Source organism: Jaculus jaculus, chromosome 10 (assembly GCF_020740685.1).
Source record: "Jaculus jaculus isolate mJacJac1 chromosome 10, mJacJac1.mat.Y.cur, whole genome shotgun sequence".
Classification (NCBI taxonomy): Eukaryota; Metazoa; Chordata; class Mammalia; order Rodentia; family Dipodidae; genus Jaculus; species Jaculus jaculus.
In genome coordinates, this window is record NC_059111.1 from 87,933,156 (window position 1) to 87,956,864 (window position 23,709).

A 23,709-nucleotide genomic window follows, 5' to 3' on the forward strand; every position below is an offset into this window, starting at 1 on the left:
CCCATTCTCTCTCTTTCCCTCCCCGCATTCCCCCTTCTCTGTCAAATAAGTAAATACATTTTTTAAAGTGTTTTCTCTACAAAGAATCTCATCAGTTATACACAACTCTGTACAGTCTTTATACTGCAGCTAACATTGAACTGCCTTCAATTTCACATTCTTAGCAAAACAGTGGCCTGAGCACACACACATTATAGGACAGCCATTTATTCTTCATCTTCCTCCTGTTCCTCCTCTTCATCTTCTTCCTCCTCCTCTTCCTCGTCTTTCACATCATCCTTCTTCTTTGAGCCAGTTGACGGACCAGGGCCCTTCTGTCCTACCTCCCTTGCCCTTGGCACAGCGTGCCACCGCAATCTCCTTTTCATACTCCTTTAGCTTAGTCTCACCCAACTTTCTTGCAGTACCCCCAGTAGACAAGCCTGGATGTTCACTTTTGATCTTTGGGTGATGTTCATAGCAAAACAGGAAGAAAGCAGAGGGTGGTCTTTGGGGAGCATTGGGATCCTTTTTCTTTCCTTTCTTATCGCCTTTGGGAGAAACATAGTTTTTCATCTCCCTGTCAGAGCGAGCTTGATGGCTTTTGGCCATGTCCTCAAACTTGGACTTCTCCTTTGCAGACATGGTCTTCCATCTCTCCGAGCACTTCTCAGAGAACTCGGTGAAGCTGACCGAGGAGTCGGGGTGCTTCTTCTTGTGCTGCTCCCAGCAGGTCCACACGAAGAAGGTGGACGAGGAGGTATGCTCTCACTCTAGCCCAGGCTGACCTCGAATTCAATATGTAGTCTCAGGGTGGCCTTGAACTCACGGCGATCCTCCTACCTCTGCCTCCTGAGTGCTGGGATTAAAGGCCTGCGCCACCACGGCCGGCTAGGTTGTGCTTTTTTTAAAAGACCTTGGAAAATACGTGATCCCTAAAAAGATATGAAAAGCAAACTCCAAGATCAAAACACAAAGGCTTCAGAAAAATTTTACCTTATTATTTGTACTATTAATTATTGAATCTACTATACTTAGAATCTGTATTATAATCAAAAACAACTTGTAGGATAGATATTTTTTCTCACTTGCAAGAATTTCTAAATATCCACTGTGCCTGCTAAAACATCATAGCCAACCTTTAAGTAAAATTAGTATTCATAGCCAAATAACTAAAAGATGAAAATTTGGGCTGGAGAGATGGCTTAGCGGTTAAGCGCTCGCCTGTGAAGCCTATGGACCCCGGTTCGAGGCTTGGTTCCCCAGGTTCCACGTTAGCCAGATGCACAAGGGGGCGCACGCATCTGGAGTTCATTTGCAGAGGCTGGAAGCCCTGGCGCGCCCATTCTCTCTCTCCCTCTATCTGTCTTTCTCTCTGTGTCTGTCGCTCTCAAATAAATAAATTAAAAAAATTAAAAAAAAAAGATGAAAATTTTAATCATGAAAATTGACGTAACTGGAGATCATCATATTAAACAAAGTAAGCCAGACTGAGAGAAACAATACTGCATGTTTCTCTAAGAAAACATGCATATTCTAGATTTCTTTAAAAAATAAAGACATGAAAGCAGAAGGGAGATGCCTTGGGAAGAAAAGGAGAAGATGAATGAGAAGGGGTAGTAGTGGAGATAGATATGATCAAAGAAGCTGGGAGTGTGGCACACTCCTTTAATCACAGCACTTTGGAGGCAGAGGTAGGAGGATCGCTGTGAGTTTGAGGCCATCCTGAGACTCCACAGTGAATTCCATGTCAGCCTGAGCTAGATAAGCATGTATTAAAATATCACAATCGAACCTACTATTTTGTTTAATTAGTATATGCTAATAAAAATTAAAATTAAAAAAGTCTCTGAAAATTATCAAAGGGAATTTTTTCCGTGTGTATAGAATTACGTGTTTATGTGTGGAGAACAGGGGCCACTGGCGCTTTACCAAAGAAGGTGAAAGAATTATGCGGGGCTAACTAACACAGCTACAATGTATACATGGGGCCATGGGATGGCTTATCGGGCCACAAAAGTGCTGCAGGCTTTGCATTCACCTTGTTCAAGTTCACTCTGAGTTTAAGATGTACTAAAGAACCATGAAACAAGATTTAAAAGCTGGCGATCTGCTCAGCTCCCTGCTGGCTGCGTGACCCTGGGCAAGGGCCTATGGTCCCTATTCCCCATCATCACACAGAGCCGTTGTAAAATTAACTAGAATGTGTGTTAGAATAAGCTTTGTCAACTATATGCTTCTATAGACTTTATTAATTCCAGCCATTTCATTTATTAAAGGGAGGGCAATTTAAGATTTTTTTAAAGAATCTTTTTCTTACTATTCATTAAGTATAATCATCTAATAAAATGTTGTCTAGTATCTTTCTGTCCTTGGAAAACTTCTTTCTATAAATAACTAGAAATAATTAGCCTACTGACTTTCTATAAATGAGCATTCTCAGATGCCGAAGCAGTCTATTTATTAAGTTGTTTTAACATCTTATCTAAAATATGATTTAGACCTGCCAGATTTCATCAAGGTGATCTCATCTGATGCCAACAACCCCTGGGTAAGCTACTTCCAGAGATCAACAGGCAATTACCTTCTCTGCTGTTTCAAAAGCTCAAATCCCTACTATGGGAGGGATCAGAGTTGGTCCCCACAGTAAAGGCAAGGTCTGAGCAGAAGAAGGTACAACCTTCCTTTGCTTTTGGGAAATGGCTTGCTCTGCCAGCCAGAATGTTCCCTAGTATCTCTGAGCTCAGGAAAAAAAAAAAAAAATGTAAAGGGACTCATGCAAGAAGAGCCAACAGTCCCATCTTAGCAGAGAGATTACCAAAAAAATAAATAAATAAATAAATAAATATAAAAATTCAGAGACTCAAATAGAAGAAAAGCAGAGAATGATGGAATCCAGCAGTTCTCACCCATGTGTTTCATCAATTTGTGCACATGCCAAGTAGAACCACAAATCTTGAGTCCAGTTAAACTACAACTCCCCTTTCCTTAATGACGCTGTCTTCTACCCCCACCCCAGTCTCTATGACCCTGTGTCTCTGCATCTCAGTTTCAGTGTCCACCTGCTCATATGCACTTTGCACAGCAATTGTGTCTTCCACCTGGGAGAGACTGGGATGGGTGTGGTGAAGGAAAAGAAAATTAAGAATGGAAGAAAGAGGAGGAGGGGAGAGGAAAAATAAAGAAGCATGAGAAATAAGGAAGAAAGGAGAAAATGAAGAGGAGGAAGAAAAAGAAGGAAGGAGGGAGGGAAGGAGGAAGGGAGGGAGGGGAAGGGGAGGGAAAGGAAAAAGAATCAGAAGCAAGAGCAAGGTGTCTGTTCTTGCCCCTCACTCCTCTCTAGCCTGCTTGAAGGGAAGAATGTATAGAACCCAGTTGATGATTTCCAGAAAGAACTGAGCAGCTCCAGATGAGCAGAGCTCTGTGCTAATCCAGGGGAGAAGAGCAGGGCAGTTGGGGACATCTTCTCAGCCCCTCTATGAAGACAGGAATGCCAGGACCTCACAAACAGTGAAAGTGTACAGTCAACCTAAACATGGTCCTAGGATTCTATTTTTTTTAATTTAATGTATTTTTTATTAACAACTTCCATCATTGTAAACAATATCCGATGGTAATTCCCTCCCACCCACACACTTTCCCCTTTGAAGCTCCACTTTCCATCATATGCCTTCTCCCTCTCAATCAGTCTCTCTTTTATTTTGATGTCATGATCTTTTTTCCTATTATAATGGTCTTGTTGTAGGTAGTGTCAGGCACTGTGAGGTCATGGATATCCAGGCCATTTTGTGCCTGGAGGAGCATGCTGTAAGGAGTCCATCCTTTGGCTCTTACATTCTTTCTGCCACCTCTTCCACAAAGGACCCTGAGCCATGGAAGGTATGATTGAGATATTTCAGTGCTGAGCACTCCTCTGTCACTTCTCAGCACCACGGTGCCTTCTGAGTCATCCCAAGGTCACTGTCATCTGAAAAGAGAAGGTCCTCTAACTACAAGTGAGAGCAGCATTAATATATAGGTAGAAACATTAAGGAACATGCTTACCAGGCAGTTTGGTGAGCATAATACATACTTTTAGCCAGACAGCAACAGATGTTATACTCCTAGGGTTCATGACTACCCCTGTTGTAGGTTTTCAGTATCAGGGATGTATTCCCTCCCATGGGGCAGGCACCCAGTCAAATTAGAGGGCAGTTGGTTTGCCCCATAACAGACGTGCCACTATTGCACCCATTGGCTTATTTGGCCTGAATGGCCAAATATAAGACTTGCAGTGTCCACTGTTGAGTATCTTCACTGGTAATTTCTCTCCCTTTGAACTGCACGCAGAATGGCTTTTTCCAGCTTTCTGTCAGCTGGTGTACATGGAGGAGGTTATCAGCTCAGCTCAGCTCCAGCAGGGTTTCTCAGTGACCTTGCAGTCCATGTATATGGAGTATTCAGCAATAGGGTCTTACCATCTAGTCCTGGTGGGAAACCAAGGGCCTCAGCAATGGCCTGTAATGTTTTGGGGCCAACAACTCACTGGAAGGTATCCCATCCCTAGCACTGAAAATTTCTAGTAAAAATCTATGGCTTCTGTGTGTTCCATTGTCCAAAAAAGTAGGTTATCATATGACTTATCTATACCCTCTTAGATTTTGATTAGCCCTCCCTCCACATTTCCTTACCCAATCTCTTCCCCTGACCTCACTCAGGCCTTTTCATCCCCATTGATCTGTTCTTCTACTTACATATATACAATACTATCCTATTAGGTCCCCCTTCCTCCCTTTCTATTCCCTTTATATCTCCTTTTAGCTTACTGGCCTCTGCTACTGAGTTTTCTTATTCCTCCTGGAATGCTCATGCTAGGCATGACAAAACAGTCACTAAATAAACAGTGTCACATAAGAGTTAGAATTGAGAAAATCAAGGCAAGATGTGGCGGCAATGACAGCTGGGATGGTACGCAAATATGACTAAAGCACCCCCTGGGCAACACAGGCAACCTTGAGAGACCACCAGAGTCTGACAGTTTGGAATTTATTCCCTGATGACAATGCAGCCTGGAACATTTTTCATTCATTACCTATGAGACTCCTGTCACTAACTATATCTGTGTTTATCCTGTCCTGGGCTCACCTCAATAGCTCCCCTTCATCATATTGAGATGGAAGGAGTAAGCCTTCTGTTCCATTAGCTATTCAGGTGTGGTCCCGTATATAATGTGAAAATCAACTCAGCTAGAGTTTTGATTCTCTACTGGAAATTTGAATGTGGGAATAAATTAACTTTTACTACCTGCTTCATGAGATATAGCTGCAAAAACTAACTTATCTTTGGAACAAGACAGCTGAGCCTTCCATTATCATACCTTCATTTCTTTCTGTAAAGAAAGACGTCGGGTACCAGCACCTCTGCACCCAATTGTGGTAGCTCTCTTATTTACAGTTTTGCTTTCTGCAGTTTCAGTTACCTAAACTCAACTACAGTCTAAAATTGTTAAATGGCAATTTTCAGAAACTAGCATTTCATAATTTTAAATATTTTAAATGTTTATTTATTTATTTATTTGACAGAGAAAGAGGGAGGGGGAGGGAGAGAGAGAAAATGAGCTCACCAGGGCCTCCAGCCACTGTAAACAAACTCCAGATGCATGCACCCCCTTGTGCATCAAGCTAACATGGGTCCTGGGGAATTGAACCTGGATCTTTTGGCTTTGCAGGCAAACACCTTAACTGCTAAGCCATCCCTCCAACCCACCACTTCATAATTTTAAATTGTGTTTTGAGAAGCATGTTGAAATCCCATACAGTTCCGTTGTGGTGGTTTGAGTATACATGTTCTTCATAGGCTCAGGCATTTTTGAAAAAAATTTTTTGTTTATTTATTTATTTAAGAGTGACAGAGAGAGAAAGAGGCAGATAGAGACAGAGAACGGGCGTGCCAGGGTTTCCAGCCACTGCAAACGAACTCCAGACGCGTGTGCCCCCTTGTGCATCTGGCTAACCTCTTTCCTTAGGCTTCACAGGCAAGCGCTTAACTGCTGAGCCATCTGTCCAGCCCAGGCTCACATTTTTGATTAAGCTTTCTGCTTAGTCTCCAGCAGGTGGAGCCCCACTAGATGAGGTGTGTCCCTGGAGGTGAGCCTTGAGTCTAAGCTGGGTGTGTTCAGAGCCTGCTCATGCTGCTGTTCTCTCTGCTGTGGATGTGTGATGAAGTAAGACAGCTTTCTCCACCAAGGTGATGCTTCCCCTCAAACTGTAAGCTTGAATTAAACCCTTTTCTCCTGTGAGCTGCTTCTGGTAAAGTGTTTTGTTCCAGCAACAAAAAATATAATGGCAACACCCATCCTGCTCTATCCCACTTAGGGCATAAAGCATCCCTTGTCTGGTATCTTTCCTCTGTATGGGCTAAACGCCCAGTAGTCAGTAGCCATCAGATCAACTGCCACGTTTCTACGGGGCTTGGTGCTCAAGTGATCCTTATATAGTAGACAAATCTCAGTGCCCACCTCACTTTTCTCACATCATTACAAGAGGGATGAGCACAGTACAATAAGCCATTTCTAGAGGAAGAGACCACATTCATGCAGCTTTTATTTCAGTATCTGGTTTTAACCATTCCATGCTATTATTAACTACTGCTGTTAATCTTTTATATGACTAACCGGTCAATTAAACTTTATCATCAGAATAGGAAAACTGGATGTTAAGTATAGGATTGATACTAACCTCATTTCAGACATCCACTGGAGGTCCTTGAACCTATCCTCTTGCAGATAAGGGAAGATCACTTTGGCTGCTCAGGTGGTCTCAAGATTGAAGCACTATTTTCATCTTGGTGTGAATGTGTTATGAATACTTAAATGCCTGGTATCCTATGATTTTCTTTTTTGTTGTGTTTGTTTCTTTGTTTGAAGTAGGGTCTTACTCTAGCCAAAGCAAACCTGGAACTCACTCTGTAGTCCCAGGCTGGCCTTGAACTCACAGCAATCCTCTTACCTCTACCTCCCAAGTGCTGGGATTAAAGGCATTCACCACCATGCCCAGCTTTCTATGATTCTCAAACAAAGTTGTGGCTTTTAGTTTCTTGAAAATTTATGAAAACATGGAGATGTACTTAAAAATTGTGGATGTCTCAGATACAATGTCCTTTCACAAAATCTTATATACCAAATGACTTGCAAAATGATACCTCTTTTTCAGTTCTATGGCAGAAAATGGGAGGAAATATTATTTGATATTAAAAAGTCAACTTTTCATGGAACAAAGTCTGAAAATGGAAAGACCATTAGACAAGTAAGTAATGATAATATTGTCTGTGTGCCACCTATATCATTTTCACTGATTTTTTTCTAATAGAGGGAAATGAAAAACAAGTGAATTAACCAAGAAAAGAAAATGGGCCTCTAGTTTATTCTGCCTCAAATTCTCCCTTTACACTTCTATGCATGACCCAAACTGTTCTAAGGAATATAAGGTAAAATAGAGCTGAGCTAGAAGATGGATTTAAAAAACATGACTTTATTAAAAAAAAAAAAAGAGAGAGAGAGAAAGAGAGAGAGAGAGAGAAATAACACGAGCTTGGGGCTGGAGAGATGGCTTAACCGTTAAGGCACTTGCCTGCGAAGCCTAAGGACCCATGTTCGATCTCTTTCCAAATCCCACCTAAGCTAGACACACAAAGGTGAGGCAAGCACAAGGTCACACATGCCCACCAGGTGGCAAAAGCATCTGGACTTCAATTGCAGTGGGTGAGGCCCTGGTGCACCTCTCTTTATATCAATCTCCAAGAATCTTCAGAAATACAAAACTGAAGAGAAAGGATTCAGACCTCACAGGAAGGATCCCAGATCTCTGCCCAACTTGAGCATGACTTCTCTGAATACTGATTACATTAGCATATGGTGTTGTTTAGTTTAGTGGGCCTTGTCTGCTATTTGGAATCTTTTTTTGTCAGAATTCTTTCTGGCTTTGTATATTTTAATGAAGTTTATACTTCAATCCCAAATCTAAGGCAGCTCCAGAAAAAAAAAAAAAAGCACTGTTTAAGGTCTAAAAATACTAGAAATGGAACTGATTAACAGATCTAAGTCCTGCACTTGGTCCACGCAGCTCTACAGACTTTATCTAGAACAAGTCCTGATGCTTAGGTGGGTGTTAAATTTAGAGTACTTACTGGGTGAAAAGAGAATGACTGTTTCATAGCTACCTTATCTTAGAAGCAGCATGTAAGACCCAGTCAAGAGAGTTTGCTGGCCTGAGTATACCAGGGTAATCTAGAATATCCTATGACTCAATGCAACCGATACTGTAAACCTACAACAGGGGTAGTCATGAGCCCTAGGATTGTCATGTCTGCTACTGTCCGGCTAACAGTATGTACTATGCTCACCAATCTGCCTGGTAAGTACCTCTCTTAATGTTCATTCCTATATATTAATGTTTCTCTCACTTTTGGGTAGAGAACCTTCTCTTTTCGGATGGTAGTGACCTTGGGATGACTCAGAAGGCACCATGGTGCTGAGAAGAAGTGACAGAGGAGTGCTCAGCACTGCAATATCTCTATCACACTTTCCAAGGCCCATCGTCCATTGCAGAAGAGGTAGCAGAAAGAATATAAGAACCAAAGGAAGGGTAGGACTCCTTACAACGTGCTCCTCCAGATGCAAAATTGACTGGGTATCCATGATCTCACAGTGCCTGACACTACCTACACAAGACCATCATAATAGGAGGAAAAGGTGATAAATCAAAATAAAAGAGAGACTGATTGATAGGGGAAGGGGATATGATATAGAGTGGAAATTCAAATGAGAAAGTGGGGGGAGGGAGAGAATTACCATGGGATATTGTTTACAATTATGGAAGTTGTCAATTAAAAAAAAAGAAAGGGTTGAGCAGACACCCATATGTCCTCGCTCAAAATTCATGATCTATGCTCTATTTATATGTAACACTGTTAATTTGTAAAGGGTTTTCCAATTGTTCTGAGGACTTGCTCCATATGGCAACCCTGTGAATGGCATTTTCTGGGATGACTGACTGCAAGAATTAAAATGCTAAGATTACATCACTGGCTGAAGACCTGCAGCTCTCTTGAGTCCTGTGTTAGGATGAGGAGATGTTGAAAAATGTGAGATGAATTTGCAGAGAGACCTGTGAGTCATCAATTCTTATCCCCAGTGGATGTGTCTGCAGAGCTCTGGTACAAAGTGAAATCTTTTTGCAATGTGAAAGTAATCCTCATCTCCACTTCACAATTCTTTTTCTTCATGTAAACTACTTAAAGTACTTTTCAGTAATAGCTCACAAATTACCCTGACATCTCTGCAACATATGTCTGTGGCAAATATCATCTCCATTTTAGCAATAGGAAGAAATTGAAGCATTGAGTCATAGGACAGCTCAGAGCCTCACCAGGCTCCCAGCCAGCAGGTTGATTTATCAGAGGACCATGGACATAGGTTCAATGGAGATAATTTTGATGGAAAAGACTTATTTTCTAGCAACAAATCTAAGGAGCAATGCAGCAAGTCCCAAACAGAGCTCTCCACAGTGATGATTCTCAACAACTGTAAGTATCACAATTATCTGGTTGCTCTCCACTCAGGAATACATCCCAGCACTACTTTGTCCATTTCAACTTCTTTTCATGGTGAGAAAAAAATTTTACTATGGTATTTTGTATCTTGTATTTGGAAAATAGAAGCCTCTCACATCAGAAAGTGTTTATTTGACAAAGTTTTCTAAAGTTTATAAAAGAAACAGGAAAGAAGAAATGGAGTGTGTGTAGCTCCTGCAACACATAATTAACCAGGTACCTCTTTGTATATGTGTGTTTATTCATTTGATTTTCCAGCTCTCTTGGGGATCTAAATGCAAAACAAATAGAGCTCTTGAGAACAACTACCAGACTTATAAGGCCCTCTGGGGGATGCAAGGTCTATAAATTGAGGCCCTCTGGGACATGCAAGGTCTATAAACTGGCACATTATCCTAGTCCACAGACGAGGTGTAATGCACTTTTTACTGCCCACAACATGGACCACAGTGTTCCTAATCCAGAAATAATTTCGGATTAGTAACTAATATATCCTTGGTACCAAAATTTCCTTCATTTCCCTTAATGGCTTCTGGCCCATGGAAAAAGTAAATGCAATTGATTGGATAGTGCTTTTCAAGGAGCTTTAATTGAACTACAAATATGGGGAGAGGGACTGAAAGACCATCTTCCTCTCCCCAAGCAAAATATAGAGCATTTTTCACTTGAAAACATAACAGAAAGTTGCTATGGTGGCTTCTTGCACTGAATTCATATGGTTTCTATAGAATTATGTACTGAATACAGGTTTTTTTTTTAGTTGCAAGCCAATATTTAAGGATATAAAAATACAACCTTTACTTTTTCCATAGCTGGACTTAAGTTCTCTCTCAGTCTCTTAGTCATCTCTGCTATAGGAAATTTAATCTTCCAATTACGTTAACTGAAATTAGTGCTTCTTCAGTCATGCCAAGGGCAAAGGTGGACAATTGAGTTTGCTTTCTCTTCACTCTCTTGGGCGGCAGCAGAGTTCGGTAGGGTTGTTAGCGCTGCAGTACTGGGAGTGAGGCAGCTTCTCACACCCAAAGGGGCACCTCCAGCCGCTGTCATCTGCCTCTGTCTCCACATTATCCCTTCCTGCTATGTTTTTTGGTTACTGAACCAGATCCTCTGGCATGACAGTCTATCCTCTGAGCATACTCAGATATATATCACCTCACCCAGGCCACTAGGACAGTATCTGATGAGTTGGGACCCTGGCAATGGGCGAATCTTACTCACAGAGCCCCTAAGAGCATCTGTTTGACTCCATAGGCTCCAAAGTTACAGCCTAAAGTCTTCAAGAGCCCTTTTAAGTTCAACTACTTAATACCACCAGGCAATAAAAATTGACCCATGAGCTGGAGAGATGGCTTAATGGTGAAGGCCCTTACCTGCAAAGCCTAAGGACCCAGATTTCATTCTCCAATACCCACATAAGCCAGATGCTCATGGTGGCTCATGCATCTGGAGTTAGTTTGCAGTGGCTAGAGGCCCTGGCATGCCCATTCTCTCTATCTACTTCTCTCTCTCTCCCTCCCCCCTCAAATAAAATATTGTTTAAAAGTCAACCCATGAATTCCAGGTAAGATGGCAGCATAGGAGCCATGCCATACCAGCCTAGGGAAGGACTTAAACAAAACCCCAGCAAAATACACTCTTCTTCTAAACAGTAAAGAAATACAGGTTATTCTTAGACACAGTGGAGAAGCCAAGAGACCAAGATCCACCAGAAAGGAGGAAAATGGCCAGAGTCCCACTGAGTCGCTTGTGGCCCCACCACCCACACACCCGCAGGGCGCACAGGCAGCAGCAGCAGCAGCAGAGACCAAGCAACAGACGTTTCCACTCCATCAGCCTTCTTGCAACGTTAAGAAATCTGAAGGAAAGACAGCTGAGATCAACTAAAGAGCTACTGAAAGTGCAAGCAACTCCAGAAGTCTGAACTCTCCCATCCCCCACCATGAGAACCTAGAACCTCCTGCATTCAGCCCTCAGGGGCTGTGCAGCCATCAGAGCGGATCAGAGGTACAGCTGCACAGCACAACATGGAGGGATCAAGGCGGGCACTCAGCATTGATGAGATTGGAAGCCACCCAAAAGGTAACGAGGTTGACTGACCAAAAAAAAAAAAAAAAAAAAAAACAGACACATGCTAATCTCTCTTTACTTGTCAGGGCAGGTTATGGGGTATATATTCTTAGTTGGCTTTAACATTTTCAAATAACCTGTATTTGGGGGTTGAATACTGTTACCTTTGGCATTTGTTTTTTGCTTCTGTCATTATTGGGGGCAGGGTCTGATCCAGATCCAGGTTGACCTGGAACCCAATTCAGAACAGAAATCTCTGCCTCCCAGCTGATAAGATTAAGGATGTAGAACAACACACACCCTTAGGGATTTTGGCTTTATATGACTGTTTGTTTTAATCCCCACAATTGCATACTTTGTGCTGGTTTTTATGGATTGTGTATGTTACTCAGTTGAAGTTTAGAATTTTCCAGTAAATTATTCCACCCAGTCCACTAGAATACTTGCTTAGCAAGCAAACTCAACAGCTAGGATTACTTGTGTGGCTTGATTGGGAGACAAGAGCTACACCTGGCACCTTGAACTCATATTCTGAGGGTATATAGAGGTGGATTGCCACATCTGTGGAACACTGCAGATAAGTAGAAAACCCAAGCATTAAATCAATTCAGGATGCAAAAATCACTGCAATATAATACAAGAAACTCAAAGAATCAAGACAATACAATCCCACCCAAAACTATAAATCATCAGAAATGATCACCAATGAGATGGTTCTAGATGAAATGCCTGACAAAGATTTCAAGAAAATGATAGTATCTATGCTCAAAGAAATCAGAGAAGAAATGAAGGGAATCAAAGAAGAAAACAAAGGAATTAAAGAAGAAAACAAACTTCTGAAAGAGAACACAGGAAAGCAGCTTAATGAAATAAAGAGGTCATTACAAGACATGTGTAAGGAAATAAAAATATTGAAGAAAAACCAGGCTGAAATCCTGGCTCTGAAGAATACAGTCAATAAAATAAAAAAAACTCTGTGGAAAGTCTCTCCAGTAGAATGGATGAAGAAGAGAACAGAATATCTAAACTAGAAAGCCAGGTGGAAGAGCTAATACAGTCCAACAAAGAGAAAGACAAGCTCATAGCAAGGTATGAATGGGAATTTCAAGATATTCAGGACACTATGAAAAGATCAAACATAAGAATTCAGGGTATAACAGAAGGAGAAGAATTTCAATCTAGAGGCTTAGTAGGCATTTTCAACAAAATAATAGAAGAAAAATTTCCCCCAGTTTGGAAATAAATGGCAATGCAGATACAAGAAGCTTTTAGAACACCAAACAGACAAAATATGTAAAGAACCTCTCCTCACCATCTTATAATTAAACTACTAAATACAAAAAACCAAAGAAAATATATTGAAAGCACTTAGAGAGAAAAAACAAGTCACCTACAAAGGCTGCAGATTCATATGACCTACCAAAATTAAATCAAGATGAGATAAATCATTTAAATAGAACTATAACAAGTACAGAGATCCAAGCAGTTATAAAAAGTCTCCCAACTAAAAACAGCCCAGGCCCAGCTGGATTCATTGGTGAATTTTACCAGACCTGCATGGAAAAACTAACACCACTGCTTCTCAAACTTTTCCACAAAATAGAAAAGGAAGGAATTCTACCAAATTCCTTCTGTGAAGCTAGCATCACCCTCATACCAAAACTAGGCAAAGACAGAATAAAAAAAGAAAAGATTATTCACCCTAACCAAGTTGGCTTTATCCCAGGGATGCAGGAATTGTTCAACATACACAAATCAATAAATGTAATACATCATATAAATGGTCTAAAGGACAAAAATCACATGATCATCTCAATAGATTCAGGAAAGGCATTCAACAAAATCCAGCATCCTTTCATAGTAAAAGTATTCTAGAAACTGGGAGTAGAAGAAACATGCCCCAACATAGTGCTGAGAAGAAGGGACAGAGGAGCACTGAACTATCTTACACCCTCCAAGGCTCAGGGTCCATTGCAGAAGAGGTTGTGGAAAGAATGTAAGAACTAAAGAAAGGGTACCACTCCTTACATACAACTGTCCAGACAGAATCTGGCCTCGATATCCATATCCATGACCTCACAGTGCCTAGCAATACCCACACAAGACCCTCATAATAGGAGAAAAGATGATGACATCAAATTAAAAGAGAGACTAATGGACAGAGGGAGGGGATATGATGGAGAGCAAAGTTATGAAGGGGAAAGTGGAGGAGGGGAGAAGAGGGAAATACCATGGTTTGTTGTTAGTAAATATAGAAGTTGTCAATAAAGATATATTTAAAAAAAAAAAAAGTCAACCCATACTCATTTGAGCTTGAGGTAGTCAACTTTCATGTAAGAAAGGTAACATAGCTGGGCATGGTAGCACATGCCTTTAGTCCCAGCACTGGGGAGGCAGAGGTAGAAGTATCAACTTGAGTTCAAGGCCACACTGAGACTACATAGTGAATTCCAGGTCAGTCTGAGCTGGAGCAAGATCATAATTCAAAAAACTTAAAAATGAAAAAAAAAAAAAAGAAAGAAAGGGAAAGGCAAAACCTGTTTCTCAACAGACCTGCCCTCCCTCAGCATAAGGATCTACTACCCTCTGATCAGCTCCAAATACGTGTTTTATTTTATTTTATTTTTATTTTTTTATTTGAGAGTGACAGACACAGAGAGAAAGACAGTTAGAGGGAGAGAGAGAGAATGGGCGCGCCAGGGCTTACAGCCTCTGCAAACAAACTCCAGACGCGTGCGCCCTCTTGTACATCTGGCTAACGTGGGACCTGGGGAACCGAGCCTCGAACTGGGGTCCTTAGGCTTCACAGGCAAGCGCTTAACCACTAAGCCATCTCTCCAGCCCCAAACACGTGTTTTAAATGTCAGCTTTTTAGAGACTAATGAATCCAGAGCTCCAGCTCAGTGGTTACAATGGAGTCAATTATGATGTGTGAGAATTTTGAGAATGCCCAGGCAGGGAGCTTTTAAAATCTCAAATTCATTTATTTATGTAAATGGAGCCAGTTACGTGTTCCTGTAAAACCACAAAACTATTGATCATTTTCATAGGCCTCACTTTCATTCTAGTAGTCTCAGGCTGGTATTAAATGTGTAATTGTTTGGTCTCAGATCATCGTAATAGCTTACACTTAGCAGAGGCTTTATTATAGTCTACTCACTGTATTGAGTTCTTTATGATAATGGTTCAATTTAGTATTCAAACATGGCTCTTTTAGGTAAGCCTCAAGAAGGTCCAGGAATATGCCTGAGTTCACACATGGGTAGTGGCATGGGACTTGTTGCAGTCCGGTTTGCATTGCTGGTAGAAATCACCCAACCAAGAGCAGCTTCTGGAAAAAAGAGATTTATTTTGGCTTACAGGCTCGAGGGGAAGCTCCATGATGGCAGGGAAAAATGATGGCATGAGCAGGGGGTGGACATAACCCCCTGGCCAATATAAGGTGGAACACAGCAACAGGAGGGTGTGCCAAACACTGGCATGGGGACACTGGCTATAAAGCCCTTAAGCCCGCCCCCAACAATAGACTCCCTCCAGGAGGCGTTAATTCCCAAATATCCATCAGCTGGGAACCTAGCATTCAGAACACCTAAGTTTATGGGGGACACCTGAATCAAACCACCACATTCTGCCCCTGGCCCCCATAAACTGATATCCATACATGATGTAAAATATAATGCATTCAGTCTGACTTTAAAAGTCCCCATAGTTTTTATCAATTCCAGTGATGTTCATACATCCCCATAGTTCAAGATCTTTTAACTGAGCCATAATACCAAAAAATAACCTCAAAAACCCCATAATGGCACAGAATAAATATTCACACTGCAATAGATGGCATTGAGCATAGCAAAGAAACATTCAACCAATACAAGATTTAAAACAACCAGGGCAAACATCAAACTCTGTAGCTTCAAGTCCAGCAACTCAAACCAGTGACAAATCTTCAAGTCCGATAATTCTAACCAGCAACAAGTCTCTGGCATTCCAATTCCGCCCCTCCAGCTAGGCTACTCACAGTCCTGGGAAACTTCATTGGTGCCAGCAGCTCCTCGGCAGCCATCTCATGGTCCCGGCATCTCCACTGGGTCTCCACTGCAAGCCACGGTTCATCCTCATGGCCCCACGGGGTCTCTATGCAGGCAACCAGCAAACCTACTTCACACTGCCCATGGCCATTTCCAAAACACAAGACCATGTTGCAAACTCAATGACCCTCTTTCCAGCATTTCTTATACTCCATGATACCAGGTAGATGCCAATTTGTTAATCCAGGGGGGAATACAGCAGACTTTGAAGAACAGGACTCCTTGAGCACTCAGGCCCTTTCAAAAGAGTCTACATTCTTCTTGTTGCCCCAGCGCAGGTCAGCTAACCCATCTCAAAGGTTGTAATCTCTCAGTTGCAGCTGAATGGGCAACAATTCACCCAAAGATTTTTCTTTCTGTGCCATATCCCTCTGCTCACACCAGTTCATTTCTATGCAAAGCAACCCTGCACAACTTCTCAGGACATGGGCATAACAGCAAGCTTCTCACACAAACTGCTAGCCCAGTCCAAGCAAAGCTCTTTCTTTCCCTCATAAGCCAAACTTCACAGTACATAGTTCTTACTGCCTTCAGGTCTTTCAGCTCTGACCGGGATAGACCATCAAGCTGTACTTACAGCACTGCAAGGCATCTCTTAGGCCAAGGTTTCAACTCCTTCCACATTCCTCTTGAAAACCAGCTCCAAAAGGCCAAAGCCACAGTCAGGTGTCTAGCAGCAATCCCACTCCTCAAGAGCAGCTTCTGGGAAAAAGAGATTTATTTTGGCTTACAGGCTCGAGGGGAAACTCCACGATGACAGGGGAAAACGATGGCATGAGCAGAGGGTGGACATCACCCCCTGGCCAACGTAAGGTGGAACACAGCAACAGGAGGGTGTGCCAAACACTGGCATGGGGAAACTGGCTATAAAGCCCTTAAGCCCGCCCCCAACAATACACTCCAGGAGGCATTAATTCCCAAATATCCATCAGCTGGGAACCTAGCATTCAGAACACCTAAGTTTATGGGGGACACCTGAATCAAACCACTACAGGACTAAAGCCAGGTCTGTCTGATTTCTGAGCCTCCACGCTTGACCAACTGAAACTATACCACAGCCTGCGCTACCCAATTCCACTAGACACTGAGACTCAGCCTTCTGTACCTGTCAGCCTCAAATTCATTTATTTATATTTAGCCTCAATTAGATGTTTCATTTTCCTCCTTTCTGGGTTGGGGAGATGGAAGGGTAGATAAAATGCTTGTTATGCAAGTGTGAATACCAGAGTTTGGAATCCCAAAACCCACATAGAAAGCCAGACACCTGGGCTGGAGAGATGGCTTAGCAGTTAAGGTGCTTGCCTGCGAAGCCAAAGGACCCAGGTTCAATTCCACACAGAGCAATCTCCCAACAGTGCACAGGCCAGCTTGCCAGGATAACACTGGGGTGAACAAGAGCAGAGCTGCGCTTGTGAGAACAGGTAAGGCCACCATATGACATAAGTGCAAAACAAAGTTTCTGGAAAAACATATAAGCAAAGAAAAAGCAGAGTGGAGAGCCCCATCCACTGGTTCTCCGTTTGGTGCCATACTTTCGGTCTCCACAGCAGAACTGAAAGGGGCCAGGAAAAGATGTAGATAACTATGAGACTGACGGGGCTTCAGAACAGGAGAGGTGGCTTTGCTACTAAAGGGGAGGGGAGAGGAGGGGAGGGAGAAATACTACCTAGCTCAGCCTGTGGGACCGCCTATTGTTCCGCAGAGTGGTCTCTTTCCAAGATTTCAGAAGAAGGAAAATGAACATCCAGAAGTGTCTGCATTGGTATCTTTTCAGGGTCAGAGCCAATATTTTTAGCGCGTCCTTGTTTCTAACAAAAACAAACTCAAATGCATCAAACGAAAACGGTAGTCAACTTGGAGGGACTCCCAAGGATCATAGCTAAGACAATTTAAGTAACAACAAGAAAAAAAAGTAGGAATGGATTATAGCCCATAGACTAAAATAAAATCCTAAGATCTATAATGAGTAAATAAAGAATAAATAAATCTTCTGAAGTGTGGATTTTCAAGTAATAAATGTTGGATGAAAGAATAATGAAAACAAAAAATCAATTGGATGGATACCACGGAAGCCATTCAGTTAAACAAGAACCACTGCGAAAGGCTTAAATTTATGGGTGAAATGTTTGACAAGAGAGTAGATAATTTCAGAGTCCCAAAGTATCTTTCCATAAGATGAATATTAATTATAAGAGAGAAAAGATGAACCCTTTGGGGAAACCCTAGCAGATATCCCATTAATGCGTGGATAAGGTTAATAGCAGTGGTGGAAAAAAAAAAAAAAAACATATCACATGCCTATCAGTATGATGCCCAGAATTTCACTGTGGTGGTATTTTTGCCAAAAAAGAAAAAAAAATTACATAACCTAAATTGAACTGTGAGGAAAGATAAGAATGAAAACGGGCTGGAAAAATGGCTTAGTGGTTAAGGCACTTGTCTGCAAAGCCAAAGGACCCAGGTTTGATTCCTCAGTACCCACATAAGCCAGATGCACAAGGTGGAATATGCATCTGGAGTTATTTGCAGTGGCCGAAGGTCCTGGTACACATATTATCTACCCCTCTATTAAATAAATAAATAAAAATAAAATATTTTTTAAAAAGAATATAAACTGTATGACGCTTTTCACAACAGCTGGTCAAAGCCAATGAAGGACCAAAATAAATAAATAAAATAAAATTAATTAATTAACTTAAAGTCAAGGAACTAATCCATAGCAAATGATCCCAGGAGACATGATAACTCAATCCACTATGAAAACCTGGATTAGACTCTGAACTAAAAAGGATATCAGTGGAACAGTTAATAAAATTAGATATACTTAATAACACTATATCAATGTAAACTCCCTGATTTTAATAATTGCACTATTTTGAGGTAAGGGATGAAATACTTAAAATATGGATAAAAGATTTGCAGATACACATCACACTCTTAAAAACTTTTTTGCAAGTGTCAAGTTATTGTTAAATAAAAAGTAAAAAAAAAAAAATTGTAGCTATTATCAGATCCTAGAAAGCTGAGAAGTAAATAATTTTAGTACTTTATTCTTTTTTCACAATATGGTAGAAAATACCCATAATTGCATGTTCGCCTCCATAGTAATGTGTCGTTCAATTGTGCTGTCAAAAAGATCCTAAATTTGGGCTGGAGAGATGGCTTAGCGGTTAAGCGCTTGCCTGTGAAGCCTAAGGACCCCGGTTCGAGGCTCGGTTCCCCAGGTCCCACGTTAGCCAGATGCACAAGGGGGCGCACGCGTCTGGAGTTCGTTTGCAGAGGCTGGAAGCCCTGGCGCGCCCATTCTCTCTCTCCCTCTATCTGTCTTTCTCTCTGTGTCTGTCGCTCTCAAATAAATAAATAAAAAATTTTAAAAAAAAAGATCCTAAATTTGAACTTATTTTTGTGTACATGTATAAGATTCAAAACAGGCAGAGCAGGGCACATTCATTTATTACATTGTTGCCAGTTCTAATGTCCTTCCCTTCATCATTAAATATTCATGATAGCACATATTCTTTTTCCTAATTTCTCACTCCTTAAAGACTTGAAATATAGCTCACTCCCATCTGCTGACTCATCATTGCCTATTAAACTACTTTCTTGGACTGGAGAGAGGGCTTAGCGGTTAAAGCATTTGCCTGTGAAGCCAGAGGACCCAGGTTCCATTCCCCAGGACCCAGGATCGATGCCCCAGGACCCACATAAGCCAGATGCACAAGGTGGCACATGCATCTGGAGTTTATTTGCAATGGCTGAAGGCCAAGACATCCCCATTCTCTCTCTCTTCCTCTCTCTGTCTCCCTCTTTCTATTTCTTTCTCAAATAAGATTAGAATTTAAAAAAAAAAAAAAAAAACTCCTTTCTTAAAGGTGGCTAGTGATGTAGCTGGAGAGATGACTCAGCAGTTAAATTCACTACCCATGTAAAGCCAGATATCTAAAGAGGCACATACATCTGCAGTAGCAGAAGGCCCTGGAGTTCTCTCTCTCTCTCTCTCTCTCTCTCTCTCTCTCTCTCTCTTTTTGATCTTTCTTTTTATATCTCCATCTATCTATCTCTATCTCACACATAAAAAAAATGTGGCCAGTCTTGGTTTCCCACAAGGAACAGATAGTAAGACCCTATGGCTGAGGACTTCACATGCATGAGCAGCAAGATCACTGAAAACTCAAGCTGGTGTTGAGCTGAAAACCTTCTCCCTGTAGACCAGCCAACTGTAAGATGGAAAAAATGGCACTGTGTGCAGCCCAATAGGAGACAGAAGTCATCGGCAGTGAGAACAGTGGACACTGCAAGCCTCAAGTTTGGCCAGACAGGCCAAATGACAGAACAAGCACAGTAGTGGCATGTCTGCTCCGGGGGAAACCAACTGCTCTCTAATTGTACTGAAAGCCCACTCTATGGGAGGAAATACGTGCCTGGTACTAAAACCTAATCAAAAGCCCATGGCAGGGGATGTCATGTGCCTAAAGGGTATAAAGCCTGCTCTTATCTGGATAAATGCATATATTCTTCTCACCAAACTGCCCTGAAAGCACTACACCTAATGTTCCTATTCATATATTAATGCTACTCTCACTTTTAGTTAGCAAAGCTTCTCTTTTCAGATGGTGGTGACCACTGGGATGACCCAAAAGGTAACATAGTGCTGAGAAGTGACGGAGGACTGCTCAGCACTGAAACATCTCTATCACACCCTCCAAGGCTCAGGGTCCATCACGGAAGAGGTGGCAGAAAGAATGTAAGAGCCCAAGGAAGAGTACCACTCCTTACAGTGCAACTGCCCAAACAGAAATTATCCTTGATATCCATGACCTCACAGTGCCTAGCAATATTTTCAGAAGACTCTCATAGTAGGAGAAAAAGACGATGATGCCAGGCATGGTGGCACATGCCTTTAATTCCAGCACTTGGGAGGCAGAGGTGGGAGGATCACCATGAGTTCAAGGCCAGCCTGAAACTACATCGTGGGCTAAAGTGAAACCCTACCTCAAAAAAAAAAAAAAAAGATGATGACATCAAAATAAAAGAGAGACTAATAGAGAGAGGGAGGGGATATGATGGAGAGCAGAGTTGTGAAGGGGAAATTTGGGAAGGGAAGGAAGGAATGAAATATCATGGTTTATTGTCTGTAAGTATAGAAGTTATCAATAAAATAATAAAAAAGGAAAAAAAATTGGTCAGTGACTCCTAGTATCTCAAGCAAAAACTATGTTTCTTGAGCCTCAGTCTATGCCCAGATGGGTGTCACCTGGACCAGCTTTTATACACAATGCCATTCCTACTGGATAATTTTGAGGACAATACATGTTATCATACCATTGTATTCATCGTTATTTCCTGATGTATCTCTAAAGAAAGCATTATACAGTGCCACTATAATTTTGTAGAAATAAGTATTCCTGTGCTGGAGAGATGGCTTAGCAGTTAAGGGGCTTGCTTGTGAAGCCTAAGGAGTCATGTTAGACTCTTCAGGTCCCATGTAAGCCAGATGCACAAGGTAATGCCAGCATACAAGGTTGCACGTGAGCACAAGATGGAGCATACGTCTGGAGTTCAATTTCAGTGGCTGAAGGCCCTGGCATGCTAATTCATTCTCTCTCTCTCTCTCTCTCATAAAAATAAAACAAAAATAAGTATTCCATAATATCATGTAGTCAGTGTTGAATTTCCTACTTGTTTCATTTTTTTTTATTTTTTTTAATTAATTAATTTATTTATTTATTTGAGAGTGACAGACACAGAAAGAAAGACAGATAGAGGGAGGGAGAGAGAATGGGCGCACCAGGGCTTCCAGCCTCTGCAAACGAACTCCAGATGCGTGCGCCCCCTTGTGCATCTGGCTAATGTGGGACCTGGGGAACCGAGCCTCGAACCGGGGTCCTTAGGTTTCGCAGGCAAGCACTTAACCACTAAGCCATCTCTCCATCCCTTGTTTCATTTTTATATAAGTGATATGTTTGATCCAAATAAATCTGTATTGTAATTGGTTGATATTTGTCCTGAGAAGTCACATCGCACCTAGCAAAATTCTATCCCAAATTAAATCAAGCTGTCAACTTCCAACTGTTCCAGGAAACAGCACTGCAGAAAACCATTTCACATGTGAGAGTTTCAGAGGAAACTTCTTTATTGGGTCTTATAACCATCACACAAGTAAAGAAATTGTCCTCTCTCGTGCACTTTCGCTCTTTCTCTCTCTTTTACCAGAAGCCCATCACATGCCTTCTCCCAATTCTAAACTTTTCTCTCCTTTCTCTCACCTTCCCTCCAAAAGTAAACTGTTTTCCCTATCCTAGTAATCATTGCCTAATATTTCCTTTTGCTTGTTTTATTTCCATGTGTCTATCATTAAACTCAATAATTTATTTAGCCTTTCCTGTTTTATAAATTTCACAATGTTCTCTCTCCCTCCCTTCTTCCCTTCATTATTTCTCCCTCCCTCTTTCCCTTCTGCCTTCTTCCCTCCTTCCCCCTCCTTCTTCCCCTTCTTCCTTTTCTCTCTCTCTCTCTCTCCCTCTCTCTCTCTGTCTTCTATATATCCCAGGCTGGATATACACTGGATCTTCCTACCTCAGCCAGTGTTATAGGTGTGCACCACCACACACTGATTAGCTGTCAAAATCTTCAGATTTCCTTCTCATCATTTTTCTTTACATTACATTTTATCTGTGAAAAATCTCATACCACTGGCCTGATTTCCCACTGGCTGCATTGTGCTGTCTACATATGTACAGTTCTGTTCACATTTACTGACCTCTACATTTCCTAAAAATTGGAAGCTGGATCCAAATATTGGACTTAGGTATACATTGGTATCTGCTGGGTATCTTGGGGGTATGCCTGTAAAACCAAGAGACTGTAAGTTGGAGGATTGCTGTGAGTTTGAGGCCAGCCTGAGCTATATAGTAAGTTCAAGGCCAGTCTAAGAAACAAACCAAAATTGTTTCATAAGAAAAAAAAATCCTTTTGGTAAGTCCTCATGTGATTATTTTGTTTCCTGTGATATTAGCTGTCATTGATGGCTATTGTCTAGGTCCATTAATTCACTGGGAGGTACAAAATGGTGATGTTTTATTGCTAACATTTTATCTTCATTTACTAGCTGGAATTTTTTTATAAAGAGACATTTCTCATCTATTATTTAATTATCTAGCATACCCACTGGTATAGATCATATAGGAAATGCTTGATTCTTTCCCTCCTAATAAAGGAGGGAAGTGTCAAGGTAATAAATCACTTCCCTACCATTCCCTCATTATTACTAAGTTTTATATTATTACAAACTGATTATTTCAGACATACACTTCAATCCATTTAGCCTCCTACCCGTACTATAGCTCAAAATTGCCCAATTTTTGACCAGCAAATATAGTTGATTCCCGACTCTTTCTGACACTATTATAGTGGGGGTTTTTTGTTTGTTTGCTTGCTTGTTTGTTTGTTTGTTTGTTTGTTTGTTTGTTTGTTTTTCCAAGGCAGGGTCTCACTCTAGCCCAGGCTGACCTGGAATTCACTATGTAGTCTCAGGGTGGCCTCAAACTCACAGCAATCCTCCTACCTCTGCCTCCCAAGTGCTGGAATTAAGGGTGTGCACCACCACACGCTGCCCCTCCAAGAGTGAGATTTATAATTGTCTCATATTTGGGGATTTTCAGACCAAGGATGTTTAATCTGCATTGCTCATAACCACACACCATCACAATATGTAGGAAACTGGTTATGCAGCGTCAGACTAGACTATAATTTTTTATTTTATTTGTTTGGTTTTCCCTTCTATCTTTTTTTTTTTTTTTAATGCAGGGGTCTCACTCTTGCCTAGGCTGACCTGGAACTCACTCTGTAGCCCCAGGCTGACCTGGAATTCACTATGTAGTCTCAGGGTGGCCTTGAACACTCAGCAATCCTCCTACCTCTGCCCGTGAATGCTGGGAATAAAGGCATGCGCCACAATGCCTGGTTTATAGTGGTTTTTAATAGC

At 41.5% G+C, this 23,709-nt stretch overlaps 1 pseudogene; it reads right to left on the reverse strand.

The window, feature by feature from the left end:
* Nucleotides 1–206: 206 nt before the first annotated feature.
* Nucleotides 207–23,709, reverse strand: part of LOC123463977 — a 56,124-nt pseudogene continuing 32,621 nt past the window's right edge.